General features: G+C 43.1%; 1 protein-coding gene across 5 annotated transcripts in view; it reads right to left on the bottom strand.

Moving 5' to 3' along the window:
- The window catches only part of TSPAN9 (tetraspanin 9), a 468,673-nt gene that overhangs the window by 310,478 nt on the left and 136,897 nt on the right, over positions 1-21,298 (bottom strand). The window lies entirely within an intron of this gene.

The following is a 21,298-nucleotide window of genomic DNA, read 5'->3' as shown; positions in this document are numbered from 1 at the left end:
TGTTACAATGAATTTGGGGCTTAACGCCAGATGTTGTTTAAAATCATAGGGATTAGAGATGAGTCAACAGATTTGGAACAAATTGGATTTGCTCCAAATTTCACCCTAAAAATTGGATTTAGTAGAATCCAAACTTTTTTTGTTAATGGTTTTGGTTGTATCTTCCCTGCTCCCTCACAGTTTCCACTACAGTAAAGGGGTTATCCAGGAAAAAACTTTTTTTTATATATATCAACTGGCTCCAGAAAGTTAAACAGATTTGTAAATTACTTCTATTAAAAAAATCTTAATCCTTTCAGTACTTATGAGCTTCTGAAGCTGAGTTGTTCTTTTCTGTCTAAGTGCTCTCTGATGACACGTGTCTCGGGAGCCGCCCAGTTTAGAAGATGGTTACTATGGGGATTTGCTTCTAAACTGGGCGGTACCCGAGACACATGTCATCAGAGAGCACTTAGACAGAAAAGAACAACTTAACTTCAGAAGCTCATAAGTACTGAAAGGATTTAGATTTTTTACTAGAAGTAATTTACATATCTGTTTAACTTTCTGGAGCCAGTTGATATATATATATATATATATATATATATATATATATATATATATATATATAAAAAATGTTTTTTTCCTGAATAACCCCTTTAAATGTGCTCTGCACTCGATCCAGTCGTTCAGTATACTGCCATAGGCTGTGGCGGTCACCTGATGTCCGCTGCTCTTGGAACACTGTCGTGAAAACCAGAGCGGGGTATCAGTTTTTATTATTATTATTTTTTTCAAGATGGACTACTCCTATTATAAAGTGTTAACAAAAACCTAGTGGCCATGGTGACCTGGCGCCTGGGATTTGTCAAGCCCTGCCCTATGATGCTCATTAATAAGTCCATTATAAAAGGAAAGAAGTGAACCTGCCCACAGTCTCTTCTAAGGTTTATTAAATAGTATGGTTAGAAGAACATGTCCTGGTGACCGGTCCCCTTTAAGCTAAATTTTTTTTGCTAAATTGTCATATTTTACAAAGTATGGACTCCGGAGTCAATATTTTATTTAACCAGTCTAGTACTTTATTTAACCATTACCCGCCACCTCTGTATATTTTATGAGTCTCTATGTACAATTTTGTGATCTATAAGACTTCACTGCCCAGGGACTTGTACAATTTCACACTGCAGCACCGGAGCCAAAATCCATATCTCGTACTAATGAGATTTAATAAGACCGGGTGGAAATTTTGGCTCCTCACCCTAGCCTCGGGCTCTGCTTTAAAATTGTATGAAGCAAGCGAGCCCAGACTTTTCTATGCAATGAATTGTATTAGATAAAAAAAAAAAAAAGAACTGGTTTGATTTGCATAAGTACTCCCATATGCAAATCAATATTTTACTAGGAGGTTCTTAATGGAAAGATCTATTTTGGTTAAGGGTTAAAAAGAGCAAATTCAAACCCCCCATCCCCCATCTCCCCCTAAATAAAAAAAAGCAGCGCCATTTATTTTATTTCAGTACAGCTGCATAGATGAGTTTCATTACTGTAACTGGGTCATGTGATCACTCTTTCCCCCCCCAATCATTTTATGCACACTGACTATCACTATTCCTACCATGCCATCTGCTTTATTTCAGCACAGCTGCATCTATGTGTTTCATTACTGTAACTGGGTCATGTGAGCACTCTCCAGTGCTTAATGGTCAGAACAGGATGTCAGTTCTGGGTCTGACTTCCTGTGATAAACAGGATGATATCATCACTTACCAGATCCCTTTCCTCCCAGCTCCATTTGCTATCTCTATGGCAGTAATTCCCAACCAGGGTGCCTCCAGCTGCTGCAAAACTACAACTCCTATCATTCCTGGACAAACAAAGGCCTCCCCTGAGGCTGTGTGCACACTGCATTTTTTTTTTAATGCATTTTTTATGTTTTTGCTGTAATTTAACAAAAAATTGTGGCACAAAAGTGCTGTTTAACCATATTGGTGCAGATGTGTCCCTTTTACCATGAAAATTGCCAAAAACTTGAAAAATTTGGTAAAAACTCAACATGACAACATAAAAACAAAACACTGCCTAAAGAGTTCAAATCTACATAAAACACCTGATGTACTGTGAACTGACATCAACCCACTTATGACCTTCAGCACCAGCCTACAAATAAGATGACCAACTGGAGTGATTAAACACCTGAACCTCAGCCAGTGGATGTATAGGTAATATAGGCTGCATTACAGAAATCATTGTGCATCTGTAAAGCAAAATGGATCCAATCCAGTTCATAAAAAGAGGTAAGCATTAGCAAAACACAAGAACCGCTACATTAATCTATAATAGTAGCCTATGACGCACTATATAAGCAAAAAAAAAAAAAAAAAAATCCTGGAATGCTTTAAAGCATAGATAAGCTTATAACTTGAAACTTTACTCTCTCTAGGTCTCCCATTTATCATGTCACTGTAGGGTGCACAGATGCATGAATCAGCACGCCACTATGTAGGTTAGCACACACAGTGCCCATCATCTGCTGTACCGGGTAAAGTAAATGCAGAAAGGGAGATTGAAGTCAGGAAATTCCACGGCTGTGCAGACTCAGTGAATCCCACATGGGTAATAGATCTCAGCAAAGAGTGATCCTTTACACGTGGCCATCCATTAAGCATCTGTTGCAGGAATGATGACTGCAGCATGCGTGTGACACATGACGTGAAGGGCACCGTCTTGACAAATATAGCATGCACGCCTTCAGCGCATGCCATCTCCAATATGAGGGCTGAGGAGCTTTAAATGGGCACTGTCAGATATAATAACTTTCGATATGTTATAAAGCATGCAAAAACAATTTGTTTTGCAATTGCTTTCATCCGAAAATTCTCAGTATTTCATACTGAAAAAGCCAGTCAAAAAAGTGGCCACTAGGGGTCTCCCTGCCTCCTGGGACACATAGAAGTCCTGCAGTGTCCAGTGGTCATGGACACGTCATGGACACCATGAGTGATTAAAAGGGCTGCAGGCAGGTCCAGAGCTGCTGTGCATGCTCCCGACCCTCTGTGAGTCAGAGCAGAGTGAGGGAGGAGGAGGAGTCATCACAGTGAGGAGAAGAGACACGCCCCATGCCTCTACATGGACTGAAATCTCACTGAGTAATGATGGCAAGTAAATAAAGGTAATTCTGAGAGAAATATAGGTAATAGACACACAAAAAATTAGATGTATATGATCAGGATGAGGTATAACATTTTTGTTTTGTTTTTTGGGGGGGGGAATCTGACAGGTACACTTTAAAGAGACGCATGGGGTTTGCAAGGGGTTAATTGCAAATTCGATTTCATGATTTATGGACCTTCAGGATTAGCTCTGTTTTTGTCACACCCAATTGAAACGGGATGACACGGTCAGGAGCGTACATGCTGGGCCCTCCCAATATTCTTTCGATTCCATTTGGGCCAGTTTCCCCCAACTTTGTTTGCTGATATTACAGTGAAAGTTTTTCACAGGTTCTCAACACCAAATAGTGAAGGAGATGGGATAAACTTTGACTGGGCCATCTTTCTTTAAAGGGGTACTCTGCTGCTCAGCGTTTGGAACAAACTTTTCCAAACGCTGGAGCCAGCACCGGGAGCTCATGACATTATAGCCCCGCCCCATCATGACGTCACCCCCGCCCCCTCAATGCAAGTCTATGGGGGGGGGAGGAGCGTGACGGCTGTGAACAGACAGTAAGGGACATGCTTAAGAAGGGTCCATGCTTGTGTGAGTCCACCATGATGTTGCTGCTTACTTTTTGTGAAATGGCTATTTCCTGTTGGAGTTCCCTACCTCCAACTACGTCCCATGATTACTTTTTGGTGAGTTCATTTTTCTCCCTCCTAAACATCAGCCATTCCACCCATTGAAAAGCACACCTGGGGTAATTCCCTGCAGCCCTGTGGAGAATGACCCCCACCCATTGGTTGCTCCACCCATTTAAGCACAGATATGCTCCCTTTCAACACCTGACTAGTGATGTAATGTCTCGGCCGCACTGCAACCTGGGAAAACCTGCAAAGCCACACATTTTGTATGCTGATAAAAACACATATCGGGGCAAAGATTACATATATTATGAACTACACTAGTGGTCCTCAACCTGTGGACCTCCAGATGTTACAAAACTATAACTCCCAGCATGCCCGGACAGCCGTTGGCTGTCCGGGCATGCTGGGAATTGTAGTTTTGCAACATCTGGAGGTCCGCAGGTTGAAGACCACTGAACTACACTAATTTTACAACCCCTGTAGCACAGTCAAATAAAAAAAAAATCCTGGAATACCCCTTTAATTGCGAATAAAAGTCTCCATACACCAACTGGGTCTCTTCAATGAGAAGCTATGCTCTTTCTAAACCACCATTTAAATAAAGGGGTCTTTCGGCTAGGAAGAGAAATGTCACTGTTTTACTATTATCCCCCCCATCAATTTTTGCAGAGCCATAGAGGCGGCAAAGCCCATTGAGCGAGCGGGTATTACATCCGCCTGCTTTATTGTACACATAACAGCGCTTGAACTCCTCGTACCAGTCTTAAACAAGATGTTTGTCATCCAATCTTTTATGTGAAACCATATTAAAAAAAAAAACCTGCGGATGCTTCCTCCACTGTTATATATATATATACGTGCAGGGGACAGCAAAATAGGTAATAATCCCTTATTTCCCTAGTTCCGTTTTGCATCAAATGAATAATCTATTTTATTTTTCTGGCGGGGAAGGAAAATTAGCATTTTTGGGTTTAGAAAGACGGCTCGGAGCAGCAGCCGATAGCTCGCAATCTTTATGGCTTAAAAGGGAACGCTTCATCTCTCCTGATGTGACTGTTTTAGGAGATACAGTGAAACCTCCCAAGAAGACCACCTCTTTGAGAAGACCCCCTCCCATCTAGACCTCTTTTTGTAACCGATTTTTTTCTATTGAGGATGACTTCTATAAGCAGACCATCCATTGACCATTGGAATTATAAGTGCTTTGAATCACTCGGATGCAGATTTATACTGCACCATATTTACCTAAACTTGAGCAAGAAGGAGTCTTGTTTGGGACATCAAAAGAGAGTTGCTGGATAATCAGATAGAAGGCGGTTAGAGGGGGGGCTGACGGAGATGGGAAGGGTGCAACCCACGTTATGGGGACCAATAATGAGATGGTCCAAGAATCAAATAGTAGTAACAGTTCACCCAGTTCAGCTTCCACTTCTGTGCTCGGACCTGCCGGTCCCGCCTCCGGCTTCATTACCCAGCAGTTCAAGGAACGGAAATGTCCAGCATCAAGGTTGAAGTGGAAACAGGGAATATGCGAATAATCGCGAATATATTCACGAATATTCATGATATATTCGCGAATATTCGCATATTCGTAAAATGCTCGTCTTATTTTCGCATATACAAAAATCAGCGTATTCAAAACTTCACATATGCGAACATTAACAAACGCAAAAATTCGTATATGCGCAAATTATCAAAATCGAAAATTGCTGTGCAAGAAAAACACACAAAACTTCGTGTATGCGAACATTATCATATGCGAAGATTCGCGTATGCGAAAAACAAAAAGGTAAAAATTTGCGTATGCGAACATGAACATTAGCGAAAATTCGCGTATGCGCAAATAAACATATGCAAGAATTAGCATATGCGAACATTAACATAAGCGAATATTCGCGTATACGCAAATCAACATATGCGAAAATTAGCATATGCGAACATTGACATAAAGGAAAATTCGCATATGCGAAAAGTCGCACACCAGTCTAACACAGTATGTACAAAGTAGCCTTCTTTACACCACACAAGCTGGAAGCAGAGAGGGATGATCACTGTGATGTGTACTGTGAAAAAACAAAAAAATGAATATTCGTAATTACGAATATATAGTGCTATATTCGCGAATATTCGCGAATATGCGATATTCGCGGATAAAATTTGCATTGCGAATATTCACGAGCAACACTAGTTGCATATACAGACCATAAAAACTCTGATGTGTTTCACGCTTTTGCGCTTAGTCATAGACCCTGTTTGCACTTCAACCTTGGAATAATGAGATGGTAAGCTATGTTGGGGATCAGGAATGAACTGGGGAGCCATGTTGAGGACCTGGACTGAGATTGGAAGCTATGCTAGGGCCAGGAAAGAGAAGGGGAGTAATGCTGAGGGCCAGGACTGAGATGGGGAGCCATGCTGAGGACCAGGACTGAGATGGGGAGCCATGCTGAGGACCAGGACTGAGATGGGGAGCCATGCTGAGGACCAGGACTGAGATGGGGAGCCATGCTGAGGACCAGGACTGAGATGGGGAGCCATGCTGAGGACCAGGACTGAGATGGGGAGCTATGCTAGGGACAACAAATTTGACATTGAGCCATGCTTTAGGCCAGAAGTAAGATGGAAAGCCATGCATGGAACCAGGAATGAGATGGAAAGCTATCAGAAGAATCAGGAATGCGATAGGGAGCCTTGATAGGAACCAGGAATGTGATGAGGAACAATGATAGGAACCAGGAATGAGATGGGGAGCCATGATAGGAACCAGGAATGAGATTGGAAGCCATGATAGAAACCAGGAATAAGACTGGGAGCCATAATGGGGATAAGGAGTAAGATGAAAAGTCATGTATCAGGCCAGGAATAAGATGGGGAAGCATGCCAAGACCAGAAAAGAGAAAGGGAGGCATGCTGAAGATGAGGAATCAGATGACGAGCTATGCTGAGGACCAGGACTGAGATGGGGAGCCTAGGGACAAAAATGAGACTAATAGTCATGCTTTAGGCCAGAGGCAAGATGGTGAGCCATGCATGGAACCAGGAATAAGAATCAGGAGTGAGATAGGGAGTCTTGATATGAACCAGGAATAAGATGAGGATCAATGATAGGAATGAGATGGGGAGCCATGATGTGAACTAGACATGAGATGGGGGACCATGCTAGAGACTAAGCATGAAATAAGAAGTCTTGTTGTAGGGGAACCATGATCTGGATTATGAATGAGATAGGGAGCCATGCTGGGGGGGGGGGGGGGCTAGAAATAAGATGATAACCCAGACTGGGAACCAGGAATAAAATACATAGCCTTGTTGGGGACTATAAATCAGTGGGGACCAGTATAAAACACTGTAACCCAGACCCCTCCCAGAAAAGACCACTTTTTTGTGCAAGTTTGGGTGGACAGCTCAAAGAGGTTTCACTATACACTACTTTGTGGTTTTCCTCCTTGAAATTTATGATTAAATTGACATCTGGGTGTTACCATTCTTTTAGGGGGGTGTCTTTCTACAATCTGACCATGACCACTGATGGTCAATGTCAGAGTGTGTAAGGATACACCCTTAAAGGGGTACTTCGCCCCTAGACATCTTATCCCCTATGCCGGATGACTGGCGATGCGGGGTGGAGGCTCGTGACGTCACGGTCACGCCCCGCTTGCAAGGTCACGGCCCTGTCCCCTCAATACAAGTCTATGGGAGGGGGCGTGACGCCCCCTCCCATAGACTTGCATTGAGGTGCGTGGCCGTGAATCACAAGGGGGGGCCGTGACGTCACGGGCCTCCGGCGCTGCACCTGACGCTTTAAATGAATGCAGCAGGGAGATTGCGGGGGTCCCGCCACTGGATAGGGGATAAGATGTCTAGGGGCGGAGTACCCCTTTAAGGTAATGGTTGGCATTTTAGTCGGGGATTTCTAGGGGAGATAACATAGGAACACCACAAAGTAGAGTTCCAAAAAAGAACTGATACTTCAGAATTGATATGTGACGGGAAATAAAAATATTTACTAATATTCAAAATCTTCCATCTAAAAAACAAAATACACATTTTCCTCCCCCTTCTTTTATCTTCTTTTCGTTTGACATATAGGGTGACTCCAACACTAATAGAAGAACATCAGCTGAGGAGCTCTGGCCCATGTGTCTGCAGGGTAGTCAGGCCCCAGGAGAATACGTCATCCTGGACTATATCTGTCCTTGTCACCGAGTCAAGTGCCCGGTCAGGACTAGCCCCTCTGTCTATGACCGCCAGGGAATCTGCACTATTCCAGGACTACATAGTGCAAAGACACAGGCTGTGATCAGCACATGGGCCCGGAATGTAGTAAATACCAAAACCAATGACTTTCTATCTTCTGCACTAATTGAACACCTGGAATATTTAAAGGGCCCACGGCAGGAGAATAAATCATGGTTAGTCTAGGCTTGTCTTCGGCATTCTGGCTGTTATGGGATTTTATTTTACCCTATTGGCCCAATGTTATACAGTAGGTCACCTGTCACTATGGAAAGGGGGGCCAATCTATGGGCATCATGTTATAGGGCAGAAGGAGCTAAGAAGATTGATATATAGTTTTGTAGAAAAAAAATTCAGTTTAACTAGTAATTTATTGATTGAAGGCTCTGGTCATTATGTTCTTATGAGTCCAGTGGGCGGTCCTACTCAGTGATTCCTGTATAAGGATAGAGACAGCTGTTACTGATTAGGACCAGCCCACTGGACTCTTAGAGAGTATATGTCACTGGTATTTATGTATTTTAACTAAGCACCTGCCTTTGTAGGACTAAAGAACCCTATATAGACAAATCAATCTTAAAGGGGTACTCCAGGGAAGACTTTTTTTTTTATATATCAACTGGCTCCAGAAAGTTAAACAGATTTGTAGATTACTTGTATTAAAAATCTTAATCCTTTCAGTACTTATGAGCTGATGAAGTTGAGTTGTTCTTTTCTGTCTAAGTACTCTCTGATGACCAGAGTAGAAGCAAATACCCAAAGTAAACCTCTTTTACTCTGTGCAGTTCCAGAGACAAGCAGAGATGTCAGCAGAGAGCACTGTTGCCAGACAGAAAACAACAACTTAACTTCAGCAGCAGCAAGAAATTTACAAATCTGTTTAACTTTCTGGAGCCAGATGATATATATATATAAAAAAATCCCTGGAATACCCCTTTAAGTGTCCAGAGGGTATTTCCTAGTGCATTAAAAAAGCCAAAAAAGTGGGGTGCTTCTTTAAAGGGGTTTTCCAAGAGCAAAGGATTGGTAATAGGTGATACAAATAAGTGTCTGTAGTTTATTTATTTTCCCATATTATGCACCCTCGCCTTCACTATTCCTACAGTGGCATCTGTTTCATTCCAGCACAATTGCATCCATGCGTTTCACAGCCTGATCCACAGAACATCACAGTGTTTCAGAGCATGTGTCAAACCTAGGTCAGCTGACTTTCTGTGAACTACAAGATGACATCATCACGTACCAGGTCGGTCCTAGTAGCTCAAAGACCCCTCCCAACTCTATCTGGATACTGCTGCTACCAGGATACTGCTGACCACCAGGACCTCCATCGATCCCAAGAATTGGAGTCCAACATATGAATAGAGCGGCAGCATAAAATGGGCACTTTCAGAATCTATGAGACTGCCATGGATGGTCAAGTACAGCACCGTCCAAGTGTTTGCATGAAGCACGCTAGACCGCCACTGGGGAAACTTAGGACCCCTGTTCTTGTAACTGGTGGGGCTTCCAGCAGTCAGCCTTCAATGATTAGATCAGTATACAGTATACACTAAAGGGGTATTTTGGGCAAGAACATTTTATCCCCTATCCAAAGGATAGGGGATAAGATGTCTGATCGCGGGGGGCCCGCTGCTGAGACCCCCATGATCTCCCTGCAGCACTCGCATTCTATGCGAGTGCTGAATCTCCAGTTTCGGAAACCTCCAGGTTTCCGGAACTGGACACGGGACGTCACGCCCCCTCCATTCATGTCTATGGGAGGGGGCGTGACAGCCGTCACGCCCCCTCCCATAGACAAGAATGGAGGGGGCGTGACGTGACGTCAAGTCCCCTGTCCCGGACACCCGGAGGTTTCTGAAACTAGAGACGCAGTCCCCACATAGAATGCAGGTGCTGCAGGGAGATCGCGGGGGGGCTCAGTTTTTACCCGGAATACCCCTTTAAATTGGGAGAGAAAAAAATAGGACAGGTTTCTTGCTATGGCCACCGTAATGCGGTCAAATTATTAAGATGTCTGATCGCGGGGGGCCCGCTGCTGAGACCCTCGCGATCTCCCTGCAGCACTCGCATTCTATGCGGGCGCTGAATCTCCAGTTTCGGAAACCTCCAGGTTTCCGGGACTGGGGACGGGACGTCACGCCCCCTACATTCATGTCTATGGGAGGGGGCGTGACGGCATCACGACCCCTCCCATAGACATGAATGGAGAGGGCGTGGCATGACATCACGTCCCCAGTTCCGGAAACCCGGAGGTTTCTGAAACTAGAGACGCAGTCCCTGCATAGAATACGGGTGCTACAGGGAGATCGCGAGGGGTCTCAGTTTTTGCCCGGAATACCCATTGATTGATTTGTCTATATAGGGTTCTTTAGTCCTACAAAGGCAGGTGCTTAGTTAAAATACATAAATACTAGTGACATATACTCTCTAAGAGTCCAGTGGGCTGGTCCTAATCAGTAACAGCTGTCTCTATCCTTATACAGGAATCACTGAGTAGGACCGCCCACTGGACTCATAAGAACGTAATGACCAGAGCCTTCAATCAATAAATTACTAGTTAAACTGAATTTTTTTTCTGCAGAACTATATATCAATCTTCTTAGCTCCTTCTGCCCTATAACATGATGCCCATAGATTGGCCACCCTTTCCATGCCCATAGATTTGGCCCGGAATACCCCTTTAAATTGGGAGAGAAAAAAATAGGACAGGTTTCTTGCCATGGCTTGCTCTGGCTACCGTAATGCGGTCAAATTAATGCCGCCGCATTACAGCCACAAGACCCCTCTACGGGTTAAGTGAACCAAATTCAACCACAGGGGGATTGAGGTCTTGTGGCGCTAAAATAGGGCCACACTAGGGCCGTCTGAATACGGCCTCATTGCAGTTCCAGCATTCAGACTAAATAGTGAGTATGTGCCAAGTTCTAGCAAGTTAATCAGTCACTTTCAATTACCAGATCGGCACAACCCCGCGTCCACCGTTAACCGGCACAGACAATAATATATTACAATGAGGCGAGGAAATCAAAATCCCATTTGCATTAAATGAAGCTGACAGATATAACAAATCTGGCAGATGAGGGCGAATCAAACATGAATTTGCCTTAGGAACCTGCGGTTATCACCAGACATCTCATTTGCAGAATAAACTATTCATTTCTTACACGGTAATATCCCTGTTTTTATCTATACTCTGATTAAAATGGATTAGATCTCTTCTTGAAATAGGGTTTAACCAATGAATCCGCAGTCAAAATGACGAGGGCTAAAGGAAATATATGGTATATTGATCGGGCTGGGCTGATCGGTGGGGTGAGCAACAAGAGGCGGTCTGGACTATACGAGGTGCGATCTGTGCCCATATTGGAGTCCCAAAACTACAGGATGGATCCGTTACATTGAGGGTAGTGTTATTAAGGCAACTGTCTGGCAATATGTTGGCCTTAAAGGGGTACTCCGGTGAAAAACTATTTTTTTTAAATCAACTGGTGCCAGAATGTTAAACAGATTTGTAAATTACTCCTATTAAAAAATCTTAATCCTTCCCGTACTTATTAGCTGCTGAATACTACAGCGGAAATTCTTTTCTGTTTGAAACACAGAGCTGTCTGCTGACATCATGAGCACAGTGCTCTCTGCTGACATCTCTGTCCATTTTAGGAACTGGCCAGAACAGCATATGTTTGATATGGGGATTTCTTTTTACTCTGGACAGTTCCTAAAATGGACAGAGATGTCAGCAGAGAGCACTGTGCTCATGATGTTAGCAGAGAGCTCTGTGTTTCTAACAGAAAAGAATTTACACTAGTATTCAGCAGCTAATAAATACAGGAAGGATTAAGATTTTTTAATAGAAGTAATTTACAAATCTGTTTATCTTTCTGGCACCAGTTGATTAAAAAAAAAAGTTTTTCACTGGAGTACCCCTTTAATATATATATATATATATATATATATATATATATATATATATATATATAATTTTTTTTTTTTTGCTCAAATATTGTAGCACAGGCTATTATTAGAGAATAATGTAGAGGTTCTTGTGTGTAAATTGTGCTTACCTGTTTTAGCTGCTGTGGCAGGCATGAGTTGGCAGTCATACTGACTGAAATTATTTTCTCATGACACCTACATTTCCCAGGGAGCTTCTGGCTTTTCAGAGAGAGGGTGGAGTGTTATCATTGCAGGTTAGTTAGAGCAAGGCTGGCTGATGGAGTACAAAATAATGGCGGTACTATGCTGCATGTTTATTTCTGCACTGGGCGTTATTTCATACAGCAAAGGAAGGGCATTAAAGGAAATCTATCATCAGTGTCACTTGCACTAAACCGTCGGTACAGACAGGTAGTGCAGGTGCTGCCATTCTCTGACAATCTTCTCTGGTATCTTCAGCTCCGGGCCTGACTTGGAGCATGGGTGGAGCTTAGTGACGTCACCGCTGCTGTTCTCTACTGGGTCCCACTGCTAACAAACAGCAGAGAGCACTAAGCTCTGCCCATGCTCCAAGTCGGGGCAAGAGCTGAAGATACCAGAGAAGATTGCCAGAGAACTACAGCACGGAAACGGGACAAGGTAAGTCTGTCTGTACCAATAGGTTAGTGCAAGTGACACTGATGACAGATTTCCTTTAAAGGTGTTTTTTTTTTTTTTTTTTTTTTAAACAGTGCCACCCCTGTCCACAGGTTGTGTGTGGTATTACAGCTTGGCTTTATTCATGGGACCACCTTAAATATCAGATCAATGGTGGTGGAGTGGGTTGCATCGCTTGCAAGGCTTCAATACCCTGCTGCTAAAATGACAGCATGCAGGTCCATGGATCAATGTAAACAATAACGAGAATATTAGTACTTGACAAGTGCCTTGGTCCCTTTACATAGCTGATGATAGGGGGTGTCGAGTGTTCCCTCACCTCACCCCACTGATCTGACATAGTTGCCTTTTCTAGGATAGGGATGTCCTTTGTGGAGGCTTTGAGGATGACAAGATTGACGACCATCGATGCTGTGATCTCGGAAGCCTCCATGAAGGACATTTATCTCCTAAATAAGGTAACCTTGGAAATCCCAATGAGAAGGTACCCTATCGTTCACAGAGGAGGACATGGTGCTGCAGCCCCCTCACACAGCTGATTAATGGGTGAGGTCAAAAGTTTAGGTGCACAACTGCACTTGGGGTTGAGCACCTTGTATCACCTTAGATCACGTCAATGTAATTGTTTGTCAAAAGTTTCCCCTCATTCCACCCAGGGCCGGCTCTACCTATAGGCAAAATAGGCAGCTGCCTAGAGCGCCTTCTTGATGGGTGCGCCGCTCTGTCCACTGCAAGAAAGTTAATGCACACTGTCTCCAGGTCCTTATAGCAACCGTTCACCCCCAGTAGTAATGTGGTTACATGAGGAGGAGGTTAGTTTGTTAATGTGTCACCCCTGCAAGAAGGTGGGTGTGTGTGAAAGGGTGGAGCGAATGGGCTGAGTCGAGGGAGCGGCAGAATTAGCTTTTGCCTAGGGTGGCAAAAGCTTTGAGGATGAGAAGCCATCGATACTGGGATCCTGGAGGTCTCCATAAAGGACATGCCTAGACAAGGTAACCTTGGATATCCCAATGGCGAGGTACCCCATTATTAACAGGGGAGAACAAGGTGCCGCGGGCCCTCACAAAGCTGATTAGTGTGTGACGTCAAAGGTTGCCCCTCACCCACCCCACCATCTCACATTATTGCCTTAAATAGGATAGGGATGACCTTTGTGGAGGCTTTGGAATGACAACATTGGCCATCCCGTCCAGGACTGCCGCAGGCTGGTCCTCAGCCGGCTTAGAGACTATTCCATCTTGGACTGTCCGGACGTCGATGAAGAAGAGGATTAACGCCCCTCTGCTTCCCCTACCTCTCCATACCTTTGCCCAGTAGTTTGACCCTGTGATCCGCCCTCCCCTCTACCCCCATTGATCCTATACCCCTCCCCGATCACAGACTGTAATGTGTTGTATATATACAGTAAATTTGAGTAAATTATAGTACACACACACACACATATATATATATATATTTATTTTTATATATAATTTTTATGTATATAAAAATTATATAATATATAAAAAATATAATATATATATATAATTTTTATGTATAGTTATGTTTATATATATATATATATATATATATATATATATATATATATATATATATATAATATTTTTTTTAAATAATTTTTTTCTTGCATTCCTTAGCACAAACAGTAACTACTTTCGACCAGAGCCCCACCATGCATTCTGCTACGGGAAAATGCAATATTGTTTGTACTTAATAAGTACTTGTGCCAAGTCGTCTACAAAGAAGATGAAATATTCGGAGCGCCGTGTGGTGGGGGGAAGCGCCTGGTTGCGGTTATTATGAACACTCACTATTGTTTCATAAAAAGAACTATTAAGTATTCAAGGTGTTTGTCTCCGCTGCATGAAACCGTTATTCAGAATATTGAAAATGATTTGCAAATTAGCTGCAAGCTTTGAAAAGGCGAAAATAATAGGAAAAAAAATGGCGCTCGGGTCTGCCATGTCTGACAGGAATTTCAAGTGTTCGCAAAAAAAGAGAGGAGAGGCAGAGAAGGTTACTATGGGCCAAGTTTGGCAGAGGGGTTGGGTGAAGCAGAGCTGAGTTTGTAAGATGTAGTGAGGCTGGATACACAAAGGGAACCAGACACCCTACAGCTGGGGGGAGTGTATGTGTATTATTATGGGGTGCATGTTAATAGGAAGTGGAGATTGGGGCTGTGCATGTATATTATGAAGGGTAGTGCATATGAGCAGATGTATAATATCAGCAGGCTGAGTATTATAAGGAGGGTGTAGATTATCACTGATAATATACTTCTCACTTATGTATAATATCAGGGGTGGTGTATATTGGGGATCTATTATCTGAGACTGGTGTATATTAGGAGAGTATATTATGAGGGAGTGGTATATATAAGGGAATAATATTATTAGGGGGTATATTATCAGGGGTGGTGTATATTAGGGGGTATATTATCAGGGGTGGTGTATATTAGGGGGTATATTATCAGGGGTGGTGTATATTAGGGGGTATATTATCAGGGGTGGTGTATATTAGGGGGTATATTATCAGGGGTGGTGTATATTAGGGGGTATATTATCAGGGGTGGTGTATATTAGGGGGTATATTATCAGGGGTGGTGTATATTAGGGGGTATATTATCAGGGGTGGTGTATATTAGGGGGTATATTATCAGGGGTGGTGTATATTAGGGGGTATATTATCAGGGGTGGTGTATATTAGGGGGTATATTATCAGGGGTGGTGTATATTAGGGGGTATATTATCAGGGGTGGTGTATATTAGGGGGTATATTATCAGGGGTGGTGTATATTAGGGGGTATATTATCAGGGGTGGTGTATATTAGGGGGTATATTATCAGGGGTGGTGTATAGTTGGAGAGTATATTATCAGGGGTGGTGTATAGTAGGGGGCATATTATCAGGGGTGGTGTATAGTAGGAGAGTATATTATCAGGGGGTGGTGTATATTAGGGGGTATATTATTAGGGGTGGGGTATATTAGGGGGTATATTATCAGGGGTGGTGTATAGTAGGAGAGTATATTATCAGGGGTGGTGTATAGTAGGAGAGTATATTATCAGGGGGTGGTGTATATTAGGGGCTATATTATTAGAGGTGGGGTGTATTAGGGGGTATATTATCAGGGGTGGTGTATATTAGGGGGGTATATTATTAGGGGGTGGTGTGTATTAAGGGTATATCTTCAGGGTGTGTGTATATTAGGGGGTATATTATTTGGGGTGGTGTGTATTAGGGGGTATATTATCAGGGGTGGTGTATATTAGGGGGGTATATTATTTAGGGGTGGTATATATTAGGGGTATATTATTTGGGGGTGGTGTATATTAAGGGAGTGTATTATTTGGGGGTGGTGTATATTAAGTGAGTATATTATTTGGGGGTGGTATATATTAGGGGGTATATTATTTGGGGGGGGTGTATATTGAGTGAGTATATTATTTGGGGTGGTATATATTAGGGATATATTATTTGGGGGTGGTGTATATTGAGTGAGTATATTATTTGGGGCTGGTATATATTAGGGGGTATATTATTTGGGGGTGGTGTATATTAGGGGATATATTATTTGGGGGTTGTGTATATTAAATGAGTATATTATTTGGGGGTGGTGTATATTAGGGAATATATTATTTGGGGGTGGTGTATATTAAATGAGTATATTATTTGGGGGTGGTGTATATTGAGTGAGTATATTATTTGGAGCTGGTATATATTAGGGGGTATATTATTTGGGGGTGGTGTATATTAGGGGATATATTATTTGGGGGTGGTGTATATTAAATGAGTATATTATTTGGGGGTGGTGTATATTGAGTGAGTATATTATTTGGAGCTGGTATATATTAGGGGGTATATTATTTGGGGGTGGTGTATATTAGGGGATATATTATTTGGGGGTGGTGTATATTAAATGAGTATATTATTTGGGGGGGTGTATATTGAGTGAGTATATTATTTGGGGCTGGTATATATTAGGGGATATATTATTTGGGGGTGGTGTATATTGAGTGAGTATATTATTTGGGGGTGGTATATATTAAGGGGATATATTATTTGGGGGTGGTGTATATTAGGGGGGTATATTATTTGGGGGTGGTGTATATTGAGTGAGTATATTATTTGGGGGTGGTATATATTAGGGGATATATTATTTGGGGGTGGTGTATATTAGGGGATATATTATTTGGGGGTGGTGTATATTAAATGAGTATATTATTTGGGGGTGGTGTATATTGAGTGAGTATATTATTTGGGGCTGGTATATATTAGGGGATATATTATTTGGGGGTGGTGTATATTGAGTGAGTATATTATTTGGGGGTGGTATATATTAGGGGATATATTATTTGGGGGTGGTGTATATTAGGGGGGTATATTATTTGGGGGTGGTGTATATTGAGTATATTATTTGGGGGTGGTATATATTAGGGGATATATTATTTGGGGGTGGTGTATATTAGGGGGGTATATTATTTGGGGGGGTGTATATTAGGGGGGTATATTATTTGGGGGGGTATATTAGGGGATATATTATTTGGGGTGGTGTATATTAGGGGATATATTATTTGGGGGTGGTGTATATTGAGTGAGTATATTATTTGGGGGTGGTGTATATTAGGGGGGTATATTATTTGGGGGTGGTGTATATTGAGTGAGTATATTATTTGGGGGTGGTATATATTAGGGGATATATTATTTGGGGGTGGTGTATATTAGGGGATATATTATTTGGGGGTGGTGTATATTAAATGAGTATATTATTTGGGGGTGGTGTATATTGAGTGAGTATATTATTTGGGGCTGGTATATATTAGGGGATATATTATTTGGGGGTGGTGTATATTGAGTGAGTATATTATTTGGGGGTGGTATATATTAGGGGATATATTATTTGGGGGTGGTGTATATTAGGGGGGTATATTATTTGGGGGTGGTGTATATTGAGTGAGTATATTATTTGGGGGTGGTATATATTAGGGGATATATTATTTGGGGGGGTGTATATTAAATGAGTATATTATTTGGGGGTGGTGTATATTGAGTGAGTATATTATTTGGGGGTGGTATATATTAGGGGATATATTATTTGGGGGTGGTGTATATTAGGGGGGTATATTATTTGGGGGGTGTATATTAGGGGGGTATATTATTTGGGGGGGTATATTAGGGGATATATTATTTGGGGTGGTGTATATTAGGGGATATATTATTTGGGGGTGGTGTATATTGAGTGAGTATATTATTTGGGGGTGGTGTATATTAGGGGGGTATATTATTTGGGGGTGGTGTATATTGAGTGAGTATATTATTTGGGGGTGGTATATATTAGGAAGACTTAGATGCAACAACATCTGCAATGGCATTATGATTCAGATTTTCCGGAGCCGCTTATGCCGCCCTCTTGATCTGACTCTACTAAGTTCTATATCAAAGCCCGGATGGTGTCTATTTCACCAGATGAGAACATTCCTGCATTTTCCCAGCTGTCCCGACCTGTGTCTGTGTCTTTGTAGTTTGGGGTCTGAGTGATCAGACAATCCGTGTGTGTTAATCCGGTCATTTGTCTAATAATACCGCTATTTAGTAAATCACCGCGCAGATTTGTAGATACTGTTACCATACCGCCATATGGTCCATGTCAGCCATTGAAATATGATCTGTGGAAGAATTACAGGACCTGCACCATGGGTCTGATTTATGGCCATGGGGTGAAGAAGGAAGATATGATGATGTATTTACATGACCAGGGGTGGCCATAGACAGCTGAGGGCCCCTGTGCACGGCCGAAATACGGACCCCTTGGTCTCCATTCATAGTGCAACCTCTCTATGTTTCCCCAATTGACTTCAATGGGTAGCAAAATCTACTATAGAAAATCAGTTTGCGTTCAAGCAAGCAGATTTCGTGCAGATTTTCTGCAGCATTATTACTGTGGAAAATCCACAGTGGATTTTGCTACCATTGACTTCAATGGGTTAGCAGACAATCGGTAATAGTGGCAGATCTTTTGAAGACCCATTAAATTCAGTGGTAGTAAAATCAGCATAGGATTTTCCACAGCAGATATACTGCAGAAAATCTGCACAAAATCTGTCCGTGTGACCTGACCCTTAGGGTATGTTCGCACGGACGGATTACTTGCGGAATTTCCGCAGCATATTTGCTACCATTGACTTCAAGAGGTCCGAAGGAAAATCTGCAAATCTGCCTCTATTACAGATTTTCTGCTGACCCATTGAAGTCAATGGTAGCAAAATTAGCTGTAAATTCCGCAGGTAAACCGTCCGTGTGAACGTACCCTAAGAGTGTATTCACACATACAGTATCATGTGCATATATGATGCTGTGTTCAGTCATTTAGTTTACATTGAAATCTGCAGTGTCAAATATGCGCAGGATACTGTATGTGTGAATGCATCTTTAGGGTCAGTTCACATGTCCTTTTTTTGCTGCAGATTTGCTGCAGCAGATTTTGCTTAAATGGGCAGTACCATCTGCAGCATAAAATAAGGACGTGTCATCTGACCCTTAGGGAATGTTCACATGTACAGGATCTGCTGCATATTTTCTGCTGCTGGTTTGGCTACCTATTGACTTCAGTGGATAGCAAAATAAGTTGCAGAAAATATGCTGCAAAATATTCAGCAGATCCTGTACATGTGAACGTACCATTGCATCTTAAAACATAGACAGACGTGTTTAAGAATATCCTAGCATTTCAATAAACCGCTTCTCGGCCAACCTGTTTGTCCTGTAACTTTCGATTAAAAATAAATATTGAAATTATTTTATTCATTATTTTAAATAATTAATTGAAAATATGAATACATTTTGAACCTAATAGTGGTCTTCAACCTGCGGACCTCCAGATGTTGCAAAACTACAACTCCCAGCATGCCGGACAGCCGTTGGCTGTCCGGGCATGCTAGGAGTTGTAGTTTTGCAACATCTGGAGGTCCCCAGGTTGAAGACCACTGCATAGGAGGTAATACTCACGTGTCCCCGCTGCTCCGGACCCGTCACCGCTGCCCTGGATGTCGCTCCATCGCTGTCGCCGTGTCCCCGTCGCTCCGGAACGTCTCTGCTGCCGGCCAGGTTTCCTCACTCTCAGTCGCCGCCATCACGTCGTTACGCACGCCGGCGCACGTACGCGACATGATGACGAGGAAGGGGAGCACCGGCCATACAGGGGATCCCTGAACGGAGAAGACACCGAGGAGGCAGGTAAGGTCCCTCCCGGTGTCCTGTAAACACTAACCCGGCTATTCAGTTGGGCTGTTCGGGACCGCAGCGGTGAAATTGCGGCGGTCCCGAACAGCCCGACTGAACAGCCGGGTTAGTGTCACTTTCCCTTCAGACGCGGCGGTCAGCTTTGATCGCCGCGTCTGAAGGGTTAATACAGAGCATCACCGCGATCGGTGATGTCCTGTATTAGCCGCGGGTCCCGGCCGTTGATGGCCGCAGGGACCGCCGCGATAGGGGTGTATTTGCCGTATAAGACGCACCGACTTTTTCCCCCCAGTTTTGGGGACGAAAAAGTTCGTCTTATACGGCAAAAAATACGGTACATAAGATATATTGCAACACAGCATAGGCTAGGAAGCAACAAACAATGAACTAATACAATACCATACATCATACCACATGCTATACTAACATTCCTGCACATATTAAACAACAAAGCCAACTGCTTCCTTCTTCATTGTGTGCAGCTTAACAGAAAAAGAGCATAACAATTCATGGCAGGTCTGAGGGACAACTTCTTGGGGAGACCATCAACCTGGAGAGGGGGAGTTTATTAGGCAAGGCAATGGTAACTGGGAAAAAAGTATGCAAATTAGCTCTCCTCCAGAAGGACTAGAGCTGTCTTTCTATTTCCACCTACTGGAGGTACCTGTCCTGTAAATCAATCCCTTAAAGGTATTATCCATGAATTAAAAAAATAGATAATTTCTTCCAAAGACAGCACCACACCTGTCCTCAGGTTATTTGTGGTATTACATCTTTGCTCCATTCACTTTAATGGGTCTGAGCTGCAATGCCACACACAACCTGAGGACAGGAGTGGCGCTGTTTGTATAAGAAATTAGCTCTGCTTTTCCAATCCAGGACAACCTCTTTTGGGTAGGGTCACACGTGTTGTATATATAATGCGCATTTCACACTGCAGGAAATCCGCCGGGCAGCGGGAAATACGCAGCATTTCTTGCTTTGAGCAGACACACAGGGCTTCCCTACTGCAGCCCTGTGTGCGCAGTAAGGTTTGGAGACAGGCTAAGGGTGTCCACTTGACTGTAACGCTCAGCTGTTTAAAGGGGTACTCTGTTAGAAACATCTCATCCAAAGAATAGGGGATAAGATGTTTGATCGCAGGGTTTCTGCTGCTTGGGACCCCAGCAATCTCCGGGCAAGCAGCGGCGGCGTCCTGAACACAGAAGCTTGCAGCTTCCGCGTTCATGACATCACACCACGCCCCCTCCATTCATGCGTATAGGAGGGGGTGTGACATAGTGCATAGCCATCACGCCTCCTCCCATAGACTTGAATGGAGGGGGCGTGGCGGCCTGCATCGCCAGTCATCTGGCACGGAGCAGAGTTCGCTCCGTGCACCGAATGACAGGGTTGACGTGCCGGAGATCGCAGGGGTCCCCAGCGGTGGGACCCCTGCGATCGAAC

This window comes from Hyla sarda, chromosome 4 (assembly GCF_029499605.1).
Source record: "Hyla sarda isolate aHylSar1 chromosome 4, aHylSar1.hap1, whole genome shotgun sequence".
Lineage (NCBI taxonomy): Eukaryota > Metazoa > Chordata > Amphibia > Anura > Hylidae > Hyla > Hyla sarda.
Note: the sequence above shows the minus strand (reverse complement) of the source record. Positions and strands in the feature narration are given on the sequence as shown.